The sequence below is a fragment of the Rhinatrema bivittatum genome, chromosome 11 (assembly GCF_901001135.1).
Source record: "Rhinatrema bivittatum chromosome 11, aRhiBiv1.1, whole genome shotgun sequence".
Taxonomy (NCBI): domain Eukaryota; kingdom Metazoa; phylum Chordata; class Amphibia; order Gymnophiona; family Rhinatrematidae; genus Rhinatrema; species Rhinatrema bivittatum.
In genome coordinates this window covers 87,016,159-87,040,149 of record NC_042625.1, presented here as the reverse complement: position 1 = coordinate 87,040,149, position 23,991 = coordinate 87,016,159, and positions in this window count along the sequence as shown.

The following is a 23,991-nucleotide window of genomic DNA, read 5'->3' as shown; positions in this document are numbered from 1 at the left end:
ACAAATGCGATTAGTTTGCATTCTTGCTGCTTATTTCATGATAACAGTGGGGACAATGTTGAGTAGCCTGTGTCATTGCAATTCCTTGGTTACTTTTACTGCACATACTTTGCATCTACATTGCAAAGAGAAATTTATCTAGTGTAAACTATGAGTACTAAAGGCACTGCTTACTTTGCACCTAATATCTGTGCAGGTGGAAAAGTGGGGGAGGGGCATTAAATTGCGCATGCATTTTTGAAATCTTGTATACACATCCTGTTTTCTTTCTGACTCATTTATAGTGTAACCAATGATTGTGACAAAATTAACATGGATGAATACATTTTAGTTTGGTTGGGCATTAAAGCCAAGTCTAGAAGGTGCAATTTTTTTTTTTTTTTTAGAGATTTAAGTTGACCCTCCAATTGAGTTCTAAAAAATGGAGCATTGTTCTGTCTTTTTTCAATTATAAAGGTCATGAGATCTAGAGCACATCCGCTCAGAACATAATTCTGTTCACTAAGAAAAAGATTCAACCCAGGGGTGATTTGGGCTCTTTTAGAATATGTAGAGCTCGTGGGATTTTGTGTTGGCAGCAATATTCATTTGAGATAATGAAATATAGCTCAGTCTGAATGAGTCTTTTATTCATAGTAACAACATCAGCCCACTGGATGGAGGAAGATGTGATCAGCTTTTTGGACAAAGACACTCATTGTAACAAATTATTCAAACGGCCCTGAGTGTAATGCAAGGTATCTTGCCAGAGAGTGAGGTTGGAGCCTCGAGATTGTGGGAGGCTAAGAAATCCCCAGGAGCCTGTTTAAGAGCTGTCACCCTGGATTAAGCCAAAGGTTTATGTAGTCCAGCAGCAAGCAACAGGTGTGCAGAACCTGATCAATTGCTGATATTCAGCACTTTCTACTTTTGCTGAAGCTACAAAGACTCTTGCTTATTATAAAGGCTTCCTCGTCTCAATAATCAAGAACCTTTGTAGCTTCAGTGCAGAATGTTGACGTCTCTTAACCAAATAGCTTTCTTCAGATGCAGTTGATCGGGTTATGTCTGAACAGGAGGAATCCCAGGAGGGTCTCTGCTGCAAGGGTCATCCTCGTCATCCCCTTCCAGCTTCTAGCAGTTATGATTTAGGGGTGCATTGAAGCCAGGATGACATCCCTAACTGTTATGTTTAATAGCTATTGATAACTGATCTTTCATAAATTTGTCTAATCCCTTTGTAAACTTGGCTACACTTCCTACTGTTGAGTTTTAAACCTGCCTCCTGAGTGTCCCCCAGCTCTTGTGTTATGAAACATAGTGAGCATTATTTTACTTTCTCCACACCTTTCCTGATCTATCATCCCTCCCCTCACTTGTCATATGGCAATTGTGCGAAATCCTTAATTTTCTTTGTTGCCTTTCTCTGTACATTGTTTTTTAGATCTACCATATCCTGATGGAATCGGGTTGACCACAACTGCATACAGTATTCAAGATGTGGGAGCAATGCCAATTTGTACACTTGCATAAGGATGTTTTGTTTTCAAATCCTTTCTATTAGCCTTTTTGATGAACACTGCACACGTTGTTGGGGTGATGGGTGGAAAGCAGCACTGCAGCCCCTGCTTTCCCCTCATACTCCTTAACATGATAGATATTCAGAGCTCATCCAAAGGTGTCGTCTTGAGTAGTGGAGCATTCAATCCAAAGCAGCTTCCTTCTCTCCTCTGTGGCCATGACAAACATTTTTCCTCTGCTTATGGTTCCTGCATTTTTAACACTCTAATTAAAATAATCAGTCAGCTATTAATATGTATGTTTTAACTAAGAAATTGCAAAGCCTTGACTAATTTGATGGAGGATGTTCCAATTAATCCATCAAGGGGCACAGAACTGGAAGAAGTGAAAGAAATTGATTGTTTTATTTGGTGATGATTTCTCCTGATTAATATATAATTTTGGGAGGTGGGGGAAGGGAGAGGAGCAGGGAATGTAAGACGAATGCGGCTCCAGAAAGGGGGATTATGGAAAAGCAGGAATATTGTCATCCCTCATCGGATGCAGTCACCACGTTCAGCTTGCAATTGCAATCAGTGGTGTGTTTTTGTAAGCACATTCAACTCTTTATGTTTCTCTTAATGAGGATGTCTCTGGGCCAACATCTCTCTTCTCCTTACCCTTCTATAACTTTCCTATACTCTGTTCCTCTCTCCTTTCCTCCTAATTCCCTCTTTTCATATTTTCTTTTACTTTCTGAATTTCTCTCTATAGATTTTTCCAACTGCTTAGCATTCAGAGGGTCATTCTTTTGTTGTGGGTAAAAAGAATGATTTTGCTCAATTTTCATCCAGTCCGATACATTGAAGTGGAGCTTTATAGCAAGTTCCTCTGTTTCACCATGCACATTAAAACAGTTGGCTACTCTGTACATTATTTGTGCCATTTCCTTTTCTCTTTGTCTGTCATTTCATCAGTCTGTGCCTCTCATTTTCCTTTGACTTGTAGCTGTTTTGTTTCGCTCTCTCTTGCTCTTTCCATCTCCAACCTTGTGACTCCTTCCCTCCTTTTCTCTCTAACTTCCTTTGAGGTTCTCACTCCCCTCTTTTTCCCATTTCCTCTCTCTCTCTTTCTTCATCTTCAGTAGTTTTTGACACTGAGGCAAAGTTGAACTGCTTATAGAGAAGGAGACATTGATTGCTGAGTGTCTAAAGGCTACCCACAGGAGTAAGACTTGCTCCTAATTCCTGACTTGTGCCATAACATAGGATAAACCAAAAACCTTGCAACGTATCATTGTAATCATGTAAAAGGAAACAAAAATTGTATTAAAAGAAACTCAAACCAGCCAACATACATAATATCAAAGGAGAGAATGCAGTATTCAACTTGGTAAGTGGTACAGTCCTAATTCAGAGAGAGAGAGAAAATGTGTGTGTGTGTGTGTGTGGGGGGGGGGGGTGTGTATATACATAGTAATATAATAGATGAGGCAGAAAAAGATGAATTGGTCCATCTAGTTATTCCTGTTCACACTACAAAGATATATCCTAGAGGGATGTGCATTTGTTAAAGCTGTTTCGCCAATGCATGCGACCGTCACTGACTTTTTAGTACATGCAGAAAAAGGATATTATGTGCATAACTCATTATAAAAAATACATGCATAATACCTATTTTTTGCATGTATTAGAAAGTCAGCAAGGTACACCAGTACTGCTGAAATGAATGTAACAAGTGCACATTTATGGGAGCAGTAAGTAATCTCCATGCGCCCACTGGCACACGCTTCCCTGGGACAGCATCAAATGGCATTGTCCCGGCCTGCTCCCTGCTCAGACTATGTCCCCCGGCCTGCCCCTTTTCAAAGGCCCAGTACTTCAGCATGTAATGGGGAGCCCTTCTGAAAATGTGGGCGGCACTCGCAGGGCCCGGCTGCCCACATAACCCCCTGTAATTCACATGTTGTTAGAAAACCCGGCCGTGATTCACCATGGCCAGGCCTCCCTACCTGCTTCGGCGGGCCTGGAGGGTTTAGTTGTGTAGTCGGGGGGTCCGCCGTGCCGTTCCCTGGGGGCTGCAGGCCGGTTGCATGGCTCAAATCGCTGTTTTAGTAACGTTGGTGCACGCCCCCCCCCCCCCCCCGAGACGCGTGTGTACGCGAGCTAGTGATGTCATTTGACGTCTTAAAGGAGCGGAGGCAGGTGAGCAAGGCTCGAGACAGGAAACTTTCAGCTTCAGTTCAATCTATTTAACATTAAACTGTTCTGTGTCTTGGCAACGGATTAAGTGAAGTGAAGGCAGCCAGTTTTCTCATCTCCAGCCTGCTCCAGTTGCCTTGTCCCAGCGTTGCTTTGTTTTTGCTCCAGCTTGTTCCAGTTTTGACTTGTTCCTGCCTCAGCAGATCCAGCATTGTCTTGTTCCTGCTTCAGCTTTATCCTGCTTCAGCTTGTTCCAGCTTCGTTCTGAGCCTGATTCAACTACTTTTCGCAGACGATCCCAACTTCCAAAGACCAAATTCCAGAGGAACGTGGACTGGTAGGAACTGATATTTTGTTGGGTTTTCTTGCTTGCACCACCTTCCGCTGACAATTTCTCAGGGGCTCCACCTTTGAGATGAACTACATAACGTCATGGAGAAAGGGTTCACGATCTCAACACACGTGCAGGGCTTTTAAAATGTACTTGATTGTTTTCTAGCAAAAAAAACCTGCTCTCGGAAAAATCAGGTGCAAAATTCACGGGTCCTTTATATCCATGAACAGTTTTTGAAAGGAAACCACTGAAATGGTTTTCCCTTGAAAAGTAAGTGCAAACTTTGCAACTAAGTGGGCTGTTTGAGAATTGCCCTCTATTTATTTATTAAATGTATATCCTGCTTACCTACAATACTCAGCTGCAGATGAGTTTGGTGAGTCCCCATTGAGTCAAACCCTGCAGATTGAGTGAGGGCAATATTCACCCAGGTAAAACCATCCACTAACTTGTGTAACTACTTTGCAGCAGTCAACATCTGGCAGCTACTTCCCTCTGAATTCTCCGTTCTGGGTCAGAAGGTGAGCACATGAGTCCTATGGCTCTCTCTCTCTTCTGTTTCTTGGCAAGCAGCATGACCGGTATAAATATTAGATCACAGGAAATCAGGAGCTTGGCATTTTAAATGAAGCCCCAATTAAAATAGGAGTTCGGAGCACAGGAGGCAGTTGTGCTCTGCATTGTATGCTTGGCATAAAACTTCAAATCAAGCTATTTTGGAAAAGCAAAAACAGTTGGTATCAATCTAATTGATTTTTGTCATTAGCTACAAGTGGTGACTAAGAACGACAGTGTAACATACGTTATTTGCTATGAACTCCCTGGGTAGAGGAAGGATCAGACAGGTATTAAGGAGAAGAGGGAAAGGAGAAATAGTTATCTTCAGATCTGATTCACAAACGTAGGCATGATTTGCAGGAAAGAAAGGCAGTTGTGGAGCAGGAGCGTCTCAGGAATTGTTTTTGCTCCACATGCTAAGGAGGGCGGGTCTGGAGTGGTTTGGAGGGTTTTTTTTGGCAGCACCACAAAAATGAATGAAACTCCACTGACCATGGGTTCCTTGGGGGGGGGGGGGGTGCAGCGGGTGTCAGTTATTAAAATATAGATTGCTGGAGAGAGCTGGGATTTTTTTTTATTTTTTTTTTTTGCTTGGCTCAGGATAGAGACTGAATGAATCGGGTCGGGGGAGCAGCACAGTAATTGTTTGCACAAGGCAGCAAATATACAAGCGCCAGCCCTGCTACCATGTCTCATACTGCAACCGGCCCGTTCTTACTCTGTGCTTCCAGATAGATAGATAGATAGATAGCACAGCCACGTTAGAAAGAAAGAAAGACAAACGAATTATCTTGCTTCCCACGGGTGAGGGCACAATAATTGTAGCGATGGGGTTGACACAGCCGCGAACCGCTCTTGCAGCTGCTAAGGTGAAGCAGTTCAGCACCACCGACAGCTCCAGCACAGGGAGGTGATGGGTGGGGAAGCTGCACTTTAATTTGCAGGACTTGATGTTCTCGGACGCAGGAGCTGGTTGTCTCTTGTAAATTACCCTTAACTACCCAGATACAGAAACAAGAAAAATAAGACCTCGGAAAGATAATCTGCACACAGTTCTTCATAGTACACAATATGCCACTCCTATACTGAGATGGCCATGCTCTATAATAACTTGTTTTTCTCTTGCAAAAAATAATAATAATAGAGAGGAGGTTATGTGGAATATTGACTTGCTCTAATATTACAACCGACATCTAAGTAACGACTTGACAAGGTTTCAGGCAGTTATAAATCTGAACTGCCAACACGATGTAACACTTAATATATAATCAACAGAACATCATCTATAGCTTGGAAACCTTTTTTTTTGGTTGTGAGACCAGACCTCATATATTATGTGAGAGAACTTTTTGTTGTGTATATAAGGTATTAAATACCTATTTGCTACATGAATACCATCGTATGTAGTCTCATTTAACTTTTATAATCATTGGTCTTGGTTTCACTTGTTTTTTTTTAAATGTTTAGTAAATATATATATATATTAAACACTTATCCTTTCAAGACGAGCGATTAGGACACTGAAGGAGCAATCATGATATTCTGCCAGCCCGACATGGCTGGTGTTTCTTGAATCCTTCGTCAGGGGCGATATGTCATCTCTTAATTCTGCATAAAAGAATAACCATCTGTTTAAATGTGCTGGTTAGTTAGTATAACCTTTAACCATTATCCAGCATACATATGCTCCAAAATGTTATGCTGTCATTCGTTCCCTTCTTTCAGCATTTCCAAAGCGATCCTCCATTTTGTTTTTCCTGGGTTGTTTTTAAACCAGCCTTCAGATATCACAGCAGCCAATAATTAATCTCACAAACTGAATGACCAATAGTAAAATGTTCCACGTTTATGATGTCATATCAGAGTTACCCAATCTACTGCCTCATTCATACCCGATGGACTTTGTGCGGATAATTTAAATATCCATTTTTGAATGTCGCTGCCACTTTCAGAACATACCACTTGATCTAATACAGTCGATTGTAAATGATGGAACATGTGAGAGTATTGAACACAATGTTTTACCATCAGAGCTTCCATATTGACAGTATTGATCCTACTTCAATGCTCTCTTAAACAGATTTTAACCTGTCTACTTGTTCGTCCTATATAAATGGAAGGACAGGGGCACTGAATTAAATACACCACATTGGTTGATTTACAATTGTTTATGGTTCTTTTTTTATATTGTATTCCTGTACTAGGATGTTGCCAAAATGTTCCAGTAATAGATTGTGCACACACATCACACTCTCCACAAGTGTCATGGAATCTCATGAGGTATTCAGTCAAATGAATACCTCAAATGAATACCTCTTTTCAAATGAATACCTCAAATGAATACCTCTTTTCTCTCGTTCTTCGCTTTTTACCTTGTTCCTTTTATCCAATTATTATCCAATTCTCCCAGTTAAACCCCCCTTGTTCAATGTAATTTCCTTTCTCAGTTAATTGTGAACCGACATGATGTGTCCTACGAATGCCGGTATATAAAAATGTTAAATAAATAAATAAATAAATGCTTTCTGTAAATCCAGATACACTATATCAATTGGCTCACCTTTATCCACATGTTTATTTACACCCTCAAAACTAATGAAATCAATTACATTATAGCCAGCTAACAGCAAGAATAAATAGGCTTTCCTGACTAAAAAAAATATTAGGCAAATGCTTGTTGAAATAAATGTGTTTACAAAACTTCAATAGGTCAAATTCACTTCCCACAGCCTCTGGCATCGAATTCCAAAGAATGGATCCAGCAACATAAAAAATTCTCTCTCGTGATTCGTCTATCTGGACTTGCCGGAAGGTAGGAATTTCAAGTAAGTTTTTGGAAGATGATCTGAGTGAGCACAATGGATGATAGATCTTAAGTAGTGAATTAAAACACAATGGAACAAGGCCATTTCACTCACCATGCAATAGGCAACCAGTGAAGTAGAGACCCTTAAGTTTTCATGCCTCTTATCCCTTTCTCCAATGACCCCTTATCTTCCTTATGAATCCCTTTTGGACTCCTTTAATTCCTAACCTTGCTCCAGTATGGATTTAGGATTTTACTGCCTCTAGGCTCTCTTGGTGCTGTAGCCATCTCTTCTCTCCAGCCACCACCATAATAAGGGTCAGAAATCAGGGAGCAGACGGTCTGCAGTTTTCTGTGGCAGCTCAGGGTAGATTCTCCAGCAAAATTAGAAAATTCTGAAGCATTCTGAGAAGCATTTCTTTCTTTTGTTTGACATTACAAAAATAAACTAATTTTCCAATCTTGCTTATGGCTGCAAAATTTATTTTCTTTTTGAGTGAGGAAAAGGAATCTCAAGTATCAATATAGGGAGGAGATTTCAAGGATGGGGAGAAAAAGAGAGGGTGAGATGACATGGATGGGGAGAGGAAGGGAGAAGAACTAGAAATGGAGTGAGGAGAAATTGAGAGGATTAAGGATGGGGGCAGGAGCATGAAAAGAAGAGAGGACTGGGGGTGGAAGGAGGAGAGGGAGAGAAAAGTCCAAGGAAGAGGAGGATCAGGAATGGAGAAGTGGAGTGGCATGCGAGTAGAAATCTAAGATGGAACAGGAGGAAGAGAGAGGGAGATTCTGCAAATGAGAAAGAGCAGGAGGGAGTAGGAAGGGTTCCAGAATCTAGGAAGGAAGGGAGATTTCAGGATCTGGAGGATAGAAATGGAGATTAAGGGAGAGAGAATCTGAATTGTATTGGTTGGGGGAAGCAGGTGTCCATATCATTCTTGAGTTCTGGTCCCCCTTGCATTCCCTATTTAACCTCCCACTCAATCCGGCATACATACACACTCACCTGGCCCCAATCCCTTCTCTCATCTGTATATACACATGCCCTACAGCCGTTCTCCTCTCATCCATGTCTTCCATGATTCTCCCTCTCAGCCCCTCCTAACCTCTCTAATCTCCCTTTGATTTGTCTGCCCCAGGTCACCCCCCTCTCCTCCTGTCCCTGAATGGTCAGAGGAGTGGAAGGGCTGAATCAGGAAACAGAGGGTTGTTCTCTGCTGATTCTGTCACTTTGGGCTCTGATACCCCCTTCTAGGATCTGATCAGACATGTCTTTGCTGCTTGATTTTCAGGAGTCTACCAGAGGACATTCTGCTGCTGATTATTTCATGTTCTATCTACATCATAGTAACAGCTGCTTATAATAATCTTTTGAAGGCATCATATTTTCCTTTTTTTTTTTTTTTAAAGCAATGTTAAGTGATACTTTGTGTCACATAGGTGAATGGAATAAGAGTCTCCAAAGTCATATCTGTGCATTCTAACTACTGTACGATTACGTTAGATAAATATCGACTGTACTGAAAGCTTATAGTGAAAGATTAGTGTTTAGCTGGATGTTGACATCACCATTACAAAATTATATTGTTGGAATCTAAGACTGAGCCTCATAATTTGCAAATAAAAACTCGATCGACTATCCATTTTATCCTACAGAGTGGATCAGGTGAGTTACTTTTGATAATGGCTGGGGTACGGGGATTGCGGTAAAGGGGTGATTAGATTGCACTGGATAACACAGACTTCCTGAGCCTCAGGCTTATAGCTAGGGCTCATCAAACATTAGCAGTGTTTTGGCAGATGGTTTGCCTAAAGGGCATTGATTAAACCCCTTGCCAAATGCTCAGAGATTAGACTACAAAAAAATGTCATTAAACATAAAGCTACAGCCGAGATGCTGCTGAGCACATAATGCATCAAGTGGCATTGGTAGCTTTCTGGATGGATGGATGTTGGTTTGTTGCAGACACAGTCACACTAACACTGGCTGCTCCTCACCTGTTATTTGTGGATGCACACTGACATCCTATTTGAGGGGGAGATGGAACACACATGGCATATATATCACCCATATGCCGCTGGGCTTTATTGCCTTAACAACCAGGTGTTTCCTAATCGGATCCATCCACTGGCATTTATCCTGACACAGCCCAATTAGTTTTCTGCTCAGACACTAGGAGACTGCTGAACACATGCCCCATGGGCACCACAAAATGTAATCTGTTCACAGATTTTTCTCCCTTTCGCTGGCACTAGGAGGCAACACTGTGACACCAGCATGAGAAATGGAAATCATTAGCATCGCCAGTTACTCACAGGGGTCAGCCGTCAAAGAGTTTAGGCACCTGTCTATGAGTAGGGGTGCACATTCATTTTGAAATGTCATGAAAAGCCCGACAAACCAGCCTCTTTTATTTTGCTGATTTCCAAACCAAAATAAAGCAAGCACGCCAATGAAACTGGCTGATTTTTTTCACCTTGTTTCACAGGTACTCACCCCAGGTCCAGCTGTCTCTTGCTATGCCTTCTACAGGGCTCTGAAGTCCAAATGAGGCAAAAGTAGTTCTCAGTCATCTGTACCCCACTGTCTCCTGATTTGAAAATGGGGTTGGCTGGCCCTGAGGCCATATAGTGCACAGCCATACAACATCACACTAGCCGCATGGCCAGCCGGCACCATTTTACAATTGGGATCCGGCAGGGCAGGAGGGATTGGGGATAGCTCTTGCCCCATTTGGACTTTGAAGATCTAATAAAAGGGGGTAAGAGGCATCTGAGGATGAGGGGGCATAGGGAAAGGCCCATGGGTGGGAGGGGGGGGGGCTGTCTAAATTTAGGAAGCTAAAGCTCAGGGTCCAAGTTCCTTTTGAAAATTGACTCCAATGTGTTAAACCAGTCATGAATAAGCCATGAGAAATTTGCATGCACCACCTCCACTGTATGCAAATCTATCTCCTGCATATTCATTAGGGATATCCTGAAAACCCAAGTGAAGAGGTTGCCTATTACTGAGAAAGCCATAGGTCATCATTTACATGGACTTTTATGAGCACACAAATCTGAAGAAAGTCCATCTGTGGTCTCAGCAGTTGCTGTACCTCACTGTCTTTATTCTTAGATTGGTCTAGCTACAGGTGTCACAAGTGGATAAGGTGATTGCAAAACCCAGAAAGATGCTTGACTGCATAGAAAGAGGAATGGTCAGCAGAAAAGGGAGGTGATCTTGCCCCTGTATAGACCTCATTTGCCCCTGGTGAGATCTCATTTGTTCAGTACTGGAGACCACACTTTCAAAAGGATATAAACAGGATGGAGTTGGTCCAGAGGGTGGCTACTAAAATGGCTAGTGGTCTTTGTTCTAAAGCACATGGGGATAGACTCAAACATGTACACGCTAGAGGAAAGGCGAGATATGGGAGATATGATAGAGACATTTAAATACCTCCAAGGTTTCCATGCACAGAAAGCCAGCCTCTTTCAAAGGAAAGGAGGTTCTAGAACAAGGGGGTCATGCAATGAGAGTGAAAAGGGGGTCACTCAAGGGTAATCTTAGGAAATATTTCTTTACAGAGAGGGTGGTGGATGCATGGAAGGGCCTCCCTGTGGAGGTGGTAGAGACGGGGACGGTATCTGAATTCAGGAAAGCACAGGGGATCTCTGAGGGAGTGGTAGGGATGTAAGTAGTTGATGTGGGTGAGCAGACTGGATAGGCCCGATGGTCATTTTCTGCCATCACGTTTCTATATTTCTGTCTTGATGAGTCTTTTGCTATTAGTGCTTTCCTTTCTTCCACACGTTTTATGCAGTATAAATTATGGCATCACTAAATTCAATTTTTGTCCACTTCAATTTAATTAAAAGAGCCCTGTGGTCTCTGACAATAAAAGGAATAATGAATGTAGCTGTCATACACTAGTTCCTATTACTAGCTTCAAAGTGTTAATAAAAAAGCATTTGCAGTCACTTATGAATATCTAAGAGCAGAACAGAGAAAAGGACTTGAACACACAGCGACAGAAAGAAACAAAGCCATTAAGCTTATTTAGGGCAAAGAAGCCAGAAGGGGAATGGAGAGGAATGGCAGGAGGTCATTACTGCAAGAAAACCAATTCCTGATAACCTTCCCTGCTAGAAGGAAAACTCCTTCGATGTACATCATTTGCTCTCCACGTCTCTGAAATTTTCAGGTCCTGCGATTTGTTCTTAGAGCTGAGGTGGATCCCAGCCTGAAACACCTAAGACATTTCATACCCTTGAGCGGATGTGCATATACGTTTAGGAAAATCACTGGGCCATAAGCAAAATTTCTGAAAGCTGTGCCACCTTGAGTAAGTTCGATGTATACATCCTGTACAGCACAGTGAGCATTGCTGGCACCTTGTCAGCAAGAAATGTCCAAGAGTCTCAGCTACCCATGGCAAAGTGAGCAGGTCCAGAGTAGCACACCCAGAACATTAATAAAGGAAGAGCGGGTAGTATTCATTTATATCCACTTAATCAAGTGGCAGGGTTCCACGGGTGTTAACTACATGCTGCTCACAAGCCCTGCACCTCCATGTACGCACTGTTCTGGCTTCGTACATCCAGGACAATTTTTACCTACAATCTTGATCACTCCCGTTTTTCAAAAAAGGAATCATGAACAATTAGGAAATAATTTTTTTTCCTTATTTACTGGTGAGTGTCAGAGAAACTCTCTAAGCCAGTGGCTTCCAAACCTGTCCTGAAGGACCCCCAGCCAATCGGGGTTCAGAATATCCCCCAATGAATATGCTGCTCTCCCCAATGAGTTCAGCTGAGGCAGTGGGAAGCGAAGCCTGCCTGGCCCCTTCACAACAGTGGGAGGCTGCCGTCAGGGAGAATGGGGAGAGCACCCCTCCACCTCCTGGAAGGAGGTGGTGAGCTACCTGCACCGGCACGGACTTGACCATCCAGCCCCCACACAGCACGCCCACAGCCCACCCACCAACACCCACAGAGCAGTGGTGGCAACACTGAAGGCACTTGAGCCGTGAGGCACGCAACACAGGACCTTGGCCCCTTCTTGTGCCTGAAATAACACCTGAAGTAAACATTTAAATACCACCCGTAATAAAAAGCAATTATTATGGAGCCAACTCACTTCACTGAAACAATCACTGGAATAGGAAATCTTCATAGAACCTCAAAATATAAAGAAAGAAAGAGCACAAAGCTGATCCATTCCACTATAAATAACAACTCTCCTGCGATCTCTTCCTGCTTAATGATTACTCTCTGATTACTAAATGTTCAATCACCGGCAAAGAAAATCCCATTGATAAATGATTTGCTGGAGGAACTAAATCCCATTATCTTCTACATTACCGAAACATGACTGAAAGACAATGACAATGTTCTCTTAAATCAAATTGATCACCCCAACTATGATATCTTCACTTCCCCAGACTCAAACGTAAAGGTGGGGGTCTATTAATAATCAGTAAAAAAAAAGAACTGAAACTTAAACCTTTCAAAGCTGAGATCAACCCTCCTTAAGAGGGGGCAATATTAAAACCAACACAATTAAATATAGGTACAGTCTATTGGCCATCTGGAACACTCCAAAAAGACTGCTCACCCCTAACTGAAATGTTCACTAAAGTGTTTCCATCACCTGAATCAACCCTAATCATAGGGGACTTTAACTTACATATAGGCAGCATACCTAAAACCAAAGCATGCAAAATCTTTCTAGATACTATGGAAGCAATAGGTTGGTCACAATTTGTAACCAACCCCACTCATAAAGCAGGGCACATCCTGGACCTAATATTTGCCAATCACAATAACTGCATAATCAATTTATCTCACAACATACTACCATGGTCTGATCACCAACTAATAAAAGCAGAAATAATCCTCCTCAACACACAGCAAACAATATCATATCACAATATCATATCAATCATTCACATACAGAAAAAAGATAGAACCAAAAATACTTGAAGAAACTATTAAAATAAGATAACTGATTTTAAACATGATAATGCTTCTGCAGCTTTTGACTCCCGGGATAAAATCATCAATGAAATAGCTGATAACCTATGCCCAGTCCAGAAAGAAAGTTCCAAAAAGAACAAAATACCGCTTATCAAAAGAAACCCTGGTATAATGAAGAGCTAAGACACACTAAACAAATGCTGAGAAAATCAGAAAAGCAATGGCGGAAGTGCCAATCTATGGAATCCCAAGGAAAATAAAAATCCCTATTAACAAAATACCAGGATCAAATCAACAAAGCAAAAAAAAAGACTACTACGCTAAACAGATTCATGGTGTAATATACAATTCCAAATTACTCTTTAAAAAGTTAAAAACATAAACCTAACTACAACTTCTCAAAGAACTTCTGCAATGAATTGAATATGCCACTTCTTTGTTAGATAAAATCAGTAGGTAAAAAACACAATTCCCCACCTGCTTATCAACAAAAGAACTTGAAGAAAAAGCATGGGCAAGCAAAATGGAACGCATTCGACCAAGTTTCTAAACTTGACATCAACCAAATCATTACAAAAATTAAACCTGCCATCCACCCACTAAACCCAGTCCTCACAAGTTCCCTGAAAACCGTACACAGTGTAATCACTCCAAAAATCACCACCATGATCAACCATTCACTATCAGAAGAATTCATCCCTGATAGAGCAAAACAAACTGTGATTAAACCAATCCTAAAAAATAAAACTGGCAGAATTGATGACGGGGACAATTATCGACCAATATCCAACCTGCCATCACCAGTCCTAGAAAAAGCAGTATTATCACAATTAGAAAGCTACCTAGAAGACAATCATATTCTATTCCCAAACCAATTCAGATTCAGATAAGATCACTCAACAGAAACCCTACTCAGTTCATTAACTGCCCCTGTACTATAGGTGATTGACGATGATGAATCATATTTCTTGGTACTAACTGATCTAACAGCAGCCTTCGACACAGTAGACTATACCCTGCTATGTCATCAGTTGAGAAAAATTGGAATAGACAGAAACGTTATCAAATGATTCTCCTACTTCCTAGCAGATATGTAATTGTCTAGTTTTACTTGGAATGACCTGACACCTTCCCAATCAAGACGGGTATCCCCCAAGGTTCAGCACTTTTCAACATATATATGCTGCCTCTATATGCATTACTAGCGGAACTAGGAGTCAACTTCTTCCTATATGCAGACAACATACAATTCTACATCCCATTTCACAAATCATATCAAAAAACTGCATCGACTCTGTCCACATACATGAAGGCAATACGACAAAAACTATCTCAGCTGAAGCTAACAATAAATGCAAAAAAACCCCGAAATCATGTGGTTAAGAAGAAATTCCATGATATTCAAATCGCCAAAACCTAGACCTAGGAAATTTCAACATTACACTCTCTGAGCAAGTATGGGACCTAGGAATACAGATCAATGAGATCTTTACAATAAGCAAATTAATTAAAACAGGATACTCCAAGCTGAGAATATTACATCGGCTGAAACCATTACTAACAATGCAGGACTTCTGCACAGTTTTACAAACACTAATATTTTCAAACATTGATTAAATTGTTTGGGTAATTGCCAGGTTCTTGTGGCCTGGTTTTGGCCTCTGTTGGAAACAGGATGCTGGGCTTGATGGACCCTTGGTCTGACCCAGCATGGCAATTTCTTATGTTCTTAAACTGCAACTCCCTTCTACTAGGCCTTCCATCAGGACTATTAAAACCATTACAGCTACTATAAAATGCCTCAGCTAAGCTCTTACTAGGGACAAGAAAATTTGACCACATCACCCTCTCACTTATAGCACTGCACTGGCTTCCTGTACAATCAGGAATTCATTATAAAGTACTAAATCTAATCTTTAATATCATCAACAACATTAACCCATGCTTAATAGGAGTGTCACTTCAACCTTACATACCGCAGAGAACCGTAAGATCTCAAAACAAAGGACTTCTAAAAGTGCCTACAACATGGAGCACACATCTAACACAAATAAGAAACCAAATGTTTTCCATAGCAGGCCCAAAGTTGTCTGTTCAGATAAAAGAAAGAAAAAGTTTCAAACATGAACTGAAAACATGGCTCTTTAGAAATGTATGATCTAACGTAAAATAACAATATGCCAATAACGTCACTGTCAAAACCACAGATTATGTGAGTAGATTGAGCATTGAGTATTGAACGATGTAAAGTGGAACAAGACAACGTATAGTGTATTAAGAGAAGAATAATGAAATGGAAACTATGAATTACAAACCTCCATCGTAGTACCATAGTTAACTTGCTACTGATGATGATGTGATGATCTAAAATATGTACTTTACTATTATGTTGAACTAGATAATGTATGAACATGACCTAAGAATAAGTATTTGCTGCTGCTTTGACCTAGAATGTGAATATCAACCCAGAATGTGAATGTTGATCCAGAAGTTGAAAGCTGATTTTGTAAATCATTGTGATCTTATTTTGGAATGTCAGTATATAAAAAGCCTAAATAAATGAATAAAAATGAGATACATTTGCATGCACTGACTCCATTGTGTGCTCCCATGCATATTCATTGGGGGTATCCTGAACCCATGACTGGCTGAGGGTCCTCTAGGACAGGTTTGGCAACCACTGTTCTAGGCTTACAGTAATCTCTCATTCTGTAACCATTGCAAGAATCTCTGTACTGTGAGTGGTCTTTATAATTTTCTGAATTGGTGTAATAGTCTACAATTTTGCTTGCCTTGTTAAAGCTGTTCTTACTTCTCTGCATCAACGGCAGGGGGTGGCAGGAAATTAGAATCAAACAGTTACCAACAAGGGCCCTGAACTTGGTAGTCGGTGAAACAGATAAGTATGGGGAAATAAGTGTGAGAGCTTGCTGGGCAGACTGGATGGGCCGATTGGTCTTTTTCTGCTGCATTTCTATGTTTTCTAGAAGATTCTTCCATCCTTGTTAAAGTTGTTCTTAATTCTTTGCTAGTGGACATTTCCATCTGCTTTCTTGGTATGGGTACTAGTCTTTAGCATTTGATCTTTCCAGGTGATAAGAAATACCAAGTGTCTTAGTCTTTGATGTCCTCAGAGATACCAGATGTTCCTTGGGGCCATCCCCCCTCTTTATCAGCTCCTTGGTGCCAGAATATCTCAGGAATGAGGGAACACATGGTGATAGTGTCATGCCTTTGTACAATCCCTATACTTAAATCACATGCAATCTATTGATTCACACTCATCAATTATTAGAGTCTGTTCTGATCCATAGCTCTCTATTCGCGGTACAAAGTCTTCGGGAGATCTATCTAACTGTCTAAAATGATCTTTCCACAGTTTCATGACCATTTTTCCCCATAACATTTCCTCCATTTTCCCAGGGATACCAAGCTCTGGATTGTTATCCAACAAGCTTAAGACATAATGTCTCAGCTGGGCTAAGATCGCCTTGGTGCATACCCACTCCACCATCACAACAGAGCTCACAGACCACAACACCATCAATGCCAAGAAATCTAATTAACCCACTGGTTTCTTAGCACTTTTGAGAATACCTTTGAATTCCTCTACACATCTGGGACTGATTCAGGTACCAAAAGGATAAAGGGGGTGGGCATGGTTAACTGTGTTCCAAATTGCTTTAATCTTGAGTACAAGGAGGCTTAAATCAGTGTTTCTCAAGCCGCCTCCCCCCACATTTCCCAGCCAGTCTGGTTTTCAGGATATCCACGATGAATATGCATTTTATGAAATTACAGATGTGCATTTTATGAAAAGCTCTCTCATGCATATTCATTAGGGATATCCTGACTGGTTTGGGGCCAGGGACATGGGAGCATTCCGGGACCAGCTTGAGAAACGCTGGTTTAAATGACTTGCTGAAGGTTAGGCAGAGAAGGGAACCCGGGACTGATTCTCCATGCTCTCAAATCACCCACTTACAGTGTTAGCCTAACCTATCCTCAAATAATACTGGAGCATAGTCGTTCTTAAGAGTAGGTGGTTAACATTTTGCCATCTCAGAATATCCCCCCTCCCCCCCCCAAAAAAAAAAAAGGTTTTGGAATTTTAGGCAGTTATGTCAATAATGTCAATCTGGTAGCTTTTAAAGATCGTCCCTAGCTTATGGAAGTGATTTTTTTGTCTTCACTCTCTTCCTTCCCTGTCCATCCGTGATTACATTTAACCAGCCTCTCTCGAGGGACAGATATTCTAAAGAGTCTCCACAATTTTGCTGCCCACAAGTGGAATACCTGGTCCCTTTTTGCTTCTCTGGTCCTCTTTAAAGAAGGAAGTCAGAACAAACTCAAAACAATTCTTGCCCCACGCGTCTGATCAAAAACTTTGCAATTGTGTGCTGGAAAAAACTGAAGGTGTGAAGATGAAGTGGTGGCAGTGAGAAAATGAGTTGGGGGGATAAGAGGGATCCTGCTGTGGCAGTTAAGTGCCTCTCCTTGCACCTCCAGATTAATTTGCTGATCCAGTTGCAGAGTCTGATAAGTGCATTTTCCCAGAGTGTCCTCACCACAACAAGCACAGGAGAGCAGGAAGGACAGAGTCGCAGCTCATGCTACTGAAACATGGCTTACTTTGTCAGTAGATCATCCAGGAAGGCTGAAACAGGAGAAAAAAAATGCTTATCCAGGCCTGTCTTTTTTTGTTTTTCTTGGTATAAGATCCTCACAGTAGGCCAAGCTTCAATTCTACCTATGATTGACTACTATAATTCAATATATCTTTGCTTTTCATCAGGAGCTATCAGACCACTACAGCTGCTGCTGAACTCAGCCACACGACTTATTACTGGCAGCAAACGCAGGGAGCGAATCTCCCATATACTTATCAGTTTACATTGGCTTCCTGTTTATCAGTGCATCCAATACAGAACTGGCATGATGGCTTTCAAGTTAATTAATGGCAATAGCTCTTCCTGGTGCAATGCATTATTGCGCATTTGCTGCCTGATATGATCCCTATGATCCTCCCCTCGATTGGACATGCATGGCTCGCAGATACAAGGGACTGTGCTTTCTCTACTGTGGCTCCCACATTTTGGAACTCTCTATTTTGGCTTTGCGGTTGGCAGATTGCACAATGTTAAAAACTGTTGTTTAGACAGACTTTCCTTGATTAGTTTAGCATCAGATGGAATTTCTCATCTGATGTCTGCTTCCTTTTAGTCTATGTTTTTACTTTGAAGTGTCTTAGATAGCACTTTCTTGTACATGTTTTTATGTGGCAAGTTTCTGAGTTATTTATTGTAATTTTGTAATGTGCTATTGTACACTGCCTAGTGCGTCATGCATAGGTGGTTAATCAATTTTAATATACATAAACAAACTTAATTCCCTTCAACACCCACCTTTCCCATGTCTGCTAGATACACCTGGCCACATGAGCACCTGTGTTTCCTTTAATATCGAAAGTTATAGAGAGTTAAAGTGAACTGAAAGAATGTTGTAGGTGGAGATGGGAATAAAAGTGGAACAAAATAATCACTAATAAATTTATTTTTTTATTTATTTATTTAAGGTTTTTATATACCGGCAATCATGACAACATATCTTGCTGGTTTACATAAAACAGGGGTGCAGTATATACATCAAACTGGAACTGTGTGTCAGAAGGTGCAGTTACATATAACAGGGGTAGCAGAACTGGGAGAAGGAGGAAGAGAAAGGATAGAATAGTAGCGGTTAAACAATATACAAATTAAGTGCTATATACAATGCATGGTTGAAGACTGGTAGTTTTGAGGAGGTGATAGTGGGGTCGTTAGATTGTGTCCGGGAACGCTTGCTTGAAAAGCCAAGTCTTAAGTTTGTTTCTAAAAGTTAAATAAATGAATAAATATGAATTTGCGGAATAACTTAGTATAAGACTTTTTAGCCATGAAATTATAGCATGCTGTCTTGTCTCTTTTCCTTAGTCTAGTAGTAACAAGCTGAGATAAGAACAAGAAACATCTGTTTTTCTGATAAGGTCCAATGCTTGAACTGTCTGAAGTTATGTAGTACCAGGATCCATCCTACTTAGGCAGGACTCGGCAGTCACCTAGGGCACCAGTAAGTGGGTGGGGTGCCATCGGCGTACAGAAGGGTGCCATTTTCAAATGCCAAAGGAAGTATGAGAGCAGTCACAGAGCCATAAGGAGGTGGCAGAGTGCAACATGGCAGTACGAGAGAGAGAGTGCACACTGTAAGAGGGAGAACATGACTATATATCTACCACTGTAAAAGGGGAACTTTCAACTCAGGGTGGGGTTTTGGGGGAGGGCGGGGGGGGGGGCAGTGTTACACTTGTCTGCCTAGGTCACTACACACCCTTGCACTGGCCTTGTACTTAGGGCATAAATCTTGCTGAAATTACAAATTCTAATTAGAACAACTGGCCTTGCAAAACCTAAACTAGGGCCAGAAATGCGTAAGTAACCAGTTTTTAACAGTGTCCACTCAGATTCATCAGAGAAAGAACGCTGTTAGCCGTTTCTTAATGTTTCTCCGAGCTCCTGTCCCTCGATTTTTTCACAGATATCTTGACTTATAACAGGGGGACTGTGAGGAAGGTATCTTATAGATCTTTATCTTTCATTATTGTTATACTGTTTGCTTTTATTGATATTTACTGTGATACTATTTGTCTTTGCTGAGTTTTATCATGGTTTAAATACTATAAAATAAGTATTTGCTTTTAAAATTCTGTATTGTATGTTCTATAGTGTAATATAGTTTTCCAGCCTTTCACATAAACTGTAATCTGTGTGGTATGTTTTTTATGATCCAGGTTACTAGGCAAAACCCACCATTTCTCACGACCCACTACAACCGACTGCTGGTCAGTTCTACCCCTGCAGCTTGTTGGGCGGCCCAGCGACTTGGATGTCTATGTTACTGCTAGAACTTCTGGCATTTCATATTAACCTTCTTTGCTATTCATTCTGGTAGCCCCAGTTCCCACCGTGGAACCAGGTGAACATGGAGCCAGAAATACTCAAACGTGTCGTTGAGTTGTGCTTTCTGCTCTCTCCAGTTTTAACAACTAAGGACTTTTGCTGCTTTGTTGCAGAAAATCTCAGAATTTCTTGTTTATCCCAGCAAAACGTTTTCCCAGTCTCATCACGTTTAGTTTGTTATATGCACCATCTTCTCATATGCAGTACTGAACCTTCTTAAGTAGCATTTCTACATCCTGTGGTTTCCAACCCCGTATATTTCCTTCTCTGTAACAGTGAATGCCAGAGCTACACACCGCTGCAAAACATTGATTCCCAACCAACACTGGATAACAAAGCCTGGTTATATTTTGTAAACAGTTATGTTTTTATTTATCAGGTGGACCCTGACCCTGTGAGCCATAATAGGCGAAGTAGAGCAAGGTGAATCCTGGGCAATGTTCAGGTGGAAAAGTTTCAAGCAACATTGAATGAAGCAGTGTGTTTCCTGTGTTAGTCCACCCTGAGGCAGATATTCAAAATGGACTTATCCAGCTATGTAGCAGCCTCTTAATACCCAATTATCAGCTCGATCCAGTATCGTCCGCTCGAGGATTGCCCGTCTGTAACGTGCTCGTAGCGCACAATTCGGGCGCGCAAGGCAGTTCGGCGATACAGTGTCCAGTTTCACGCGTCCGTATCGCTTCTGAAAACAGACGCATAACCCTTTCCGCACCCGGCATGTAAATGAACGAAAAAGCTGTATAATGAAGGAATTAGCTATTCCCCTGCGATACTGTAACGGGCGCTGATATTATCTCCTCCGTAACCCGCTGTTCTGCCGCGGCCTTAACCTGCTAGTTTACCGCCTCCCCCTAGTAGGAGTTAGTGTAGTGTAGGGTAAAAACATTGCTTACCCGCCCTGGTCCCGTCCGGTCTCCTGCAGCCCCGTCCGGACCGGACGGGGCTGCAGGAGACCGGACGGGACCAGGGCAAAAAAAAACAAACGAAAAAGTAGCAAGGCTCGGGCCTGCTATGGTAAGTGTAAAAAGTGTAAAAAACAAAAAACCTGTGTGTTATATAAAAAAATAAAACAATTTTAAATACCTGTCGGAGGGCCGTGGGTCCAGGCGGCCGGTGGGCGGCGGGCAGCCATCAGCGGCATCCGGTAGTCCCTTCTCCCTTCCTCCCTCCCTCCCCTGCCTGGATGAGCGCCAAAATCGCACGGGCGGGTCGGCAGCGGGGGGGGGGGGGGGGGGGGGGGCGGCAGCAGGATCCGGGAGCGGCGGGTAGGCAGCAGCGGGGTCCGGGGGGTCCGGGGCAGCAGCAGCGGGGGGGGGGGGGGGGGGGGGGGGCGGCAGCAGGATCCGGGAGCGGCGGGTAGGCAGCAGCGGGGTCCGGGGGGTGGCAGCGAGATCCGGGGAGCCAGCAGCGGCAGCATGTTCGATCGCGCAGGCAGGTAGGTGGCAAAGTAAAGATGGCCGCCTGCACGGGAAAATCGTGCAATTGGCCGCTGAAGACGTGACGTCACGACGTTTGGCGTCACTAGATAGCTGGATAAGTTGTGGGCAGGCAGTGGGCGGATCAGGATAAGTTACCCAGCTAAGTAGCAATATTCAGCGTCAGGCAGATAACATGTCTAGGAAAATTAGACCTGCTCGATAGTTAGGATTTGAATATCTACCTCCCCCCCCCCCTTAAAATTAAGGTCCAACAGACAAGTATGTAGGTGAAACCTTTTCACTGAATAAACTCGCTACATTTACTATGAGCTTTTTCCCCTGCAATTTGTTCATTGACCTTCATTTTCTGAGAGCCCCTTGGACAATTCAGGAAGTGGTGATGGTGATGCATTTGGGGTGCTCTTTCCTTGGTCTATGGTGAGTAGACAATCCACAATAGTAGAAGGTAAGGGGTAATCTCTTCAAATATGTAGGAAAGGATACATGAATGGTTTATTTTTATTTATTTATTTTTTACAAACAATTTTGTAAAACTCATCACTTTTCACAAAAGGTTTTCCCTATGTGAATTTAGAACTTGATGCATTAAAGGAGTTTTCTTGTTGTAGGTTGAGGAACTGAGATTTTCCTCCTTCCCCCACCCCCAAGAGAAACAAAATGGGAAGGACCTTTTAGTAAAGTGTTTTCAACACAGTCCTAGATATTCCAGATAACCACAATGAATATGCAAGGTCTACATTTGCATGCACTGGAGGGCCAATCTGTTCAAATTCATCGCATGCATATTCATTATGGATATCTGAAAACCAGTCTGGCTGGGAAGCACTGCTTTAATACATCTGGTCATATGTGGCACATGGGCCCCTTATGGACAAATCTCTCTGAGGAGAAGGGAGCAGAAAGCAAGAAAAGTACAATTTTCATTTTTTTGGTCAGGATGTGAAAACGTTTGCATATCTCTGGTACAAGGGGAAGTATCATGCTGCCAAGGATCGCACATCATGCAATGCTAAGACATGTTCTAGCTGCTCCTGTGGGGATATCTACATCCTTCCTGGTCTCCTAGCCAAATTCCAGCACAAAAAGTCCAAACTGCTACTTCTTCCCCAAGTTCATTCTGTAAAAATAAGTTAGCTATGGAAAAATCATTACCTTGGAGTACTGTTTCCCAACTTTTTCAAACTCAAGAACACCTGCATTAACAAAAGTGCTCCGTGGCACACTAAGCCCGTGGGATGAGCAGTGCGGATGTGGAGAGGGCTCATGTAGTCAAATGAAGAGCTAGGGAAGCACTGAAAGACCTCCAGTCTCTCTTCCACAATTTTTAAACTAAAGGATAAAGGGAGAAGAGACACACACAACCCATTATGGTGGGCCAGCTCGCTTTATATACAAGTGCAGGAGAAGAAAGAGGTCAGCGTGATGGGAGATGATGACATGGTTAAGTCACCTTGGCTGCCGATTGTGGTTGCCAGAGCTCCTCCCAACACTCAGAGTACGTCCCATCCAGAGCTCAGTGCAGGGGCTCCCTATCTCACTCAGCCTGGGGATAAGACAGGCTGGAATGAAGGAGGAGATGAGGAGGAGCTGTGCGTGCTGCCCGTTAATTAGCACACTCCAGGGCTCATGGTGCAGCCGGGAAGAAAAGCCATGCACGGATTGCACAGGTTCTCAGAAAGGAGCACCTACATCAGCGGCGGATTCCCGATGAAGACCGGCCTGGGAGATTCCACGTGGTCTGCCGAGTGCGGCTCTGTCACGTGCCGCGCTCGGCAGACCCGATAGGCCAATCCGCCCCGACCTACATGCTTAAAACCATCACTGGTGACTCATGGAGGTGCTGAGAGCAGCGCCCAGGTGCTGACCTAGATCTGAGCATCAGGCAGTGATGACTTTTTCATGGCCGTCCTGATCAGGGCTAGTATGAAATGAGCAACAATCCCCAGCAGAAAGGCTGAGAGTAATTGCCAAGAGCAGAGGGGATCCTTGCTATCATCAGGTAACAATTCTCTTATCGGTCGGTGTTTAAATTATCTGGAGATGAAACCTTGGCTGTACCAGGCAGGGTGAAAGAGGGTGGGGATTGCAGGTTGTTTCTAGGGTATTTGTACTGGATGCACCGTACTTTGGGAGTTTCGATGCCCTTAATACAATTTTGGAATGTATTTAGTGCCTTCAATTCCAACAGTTACAGTGCACCAGGAAGATACATGAA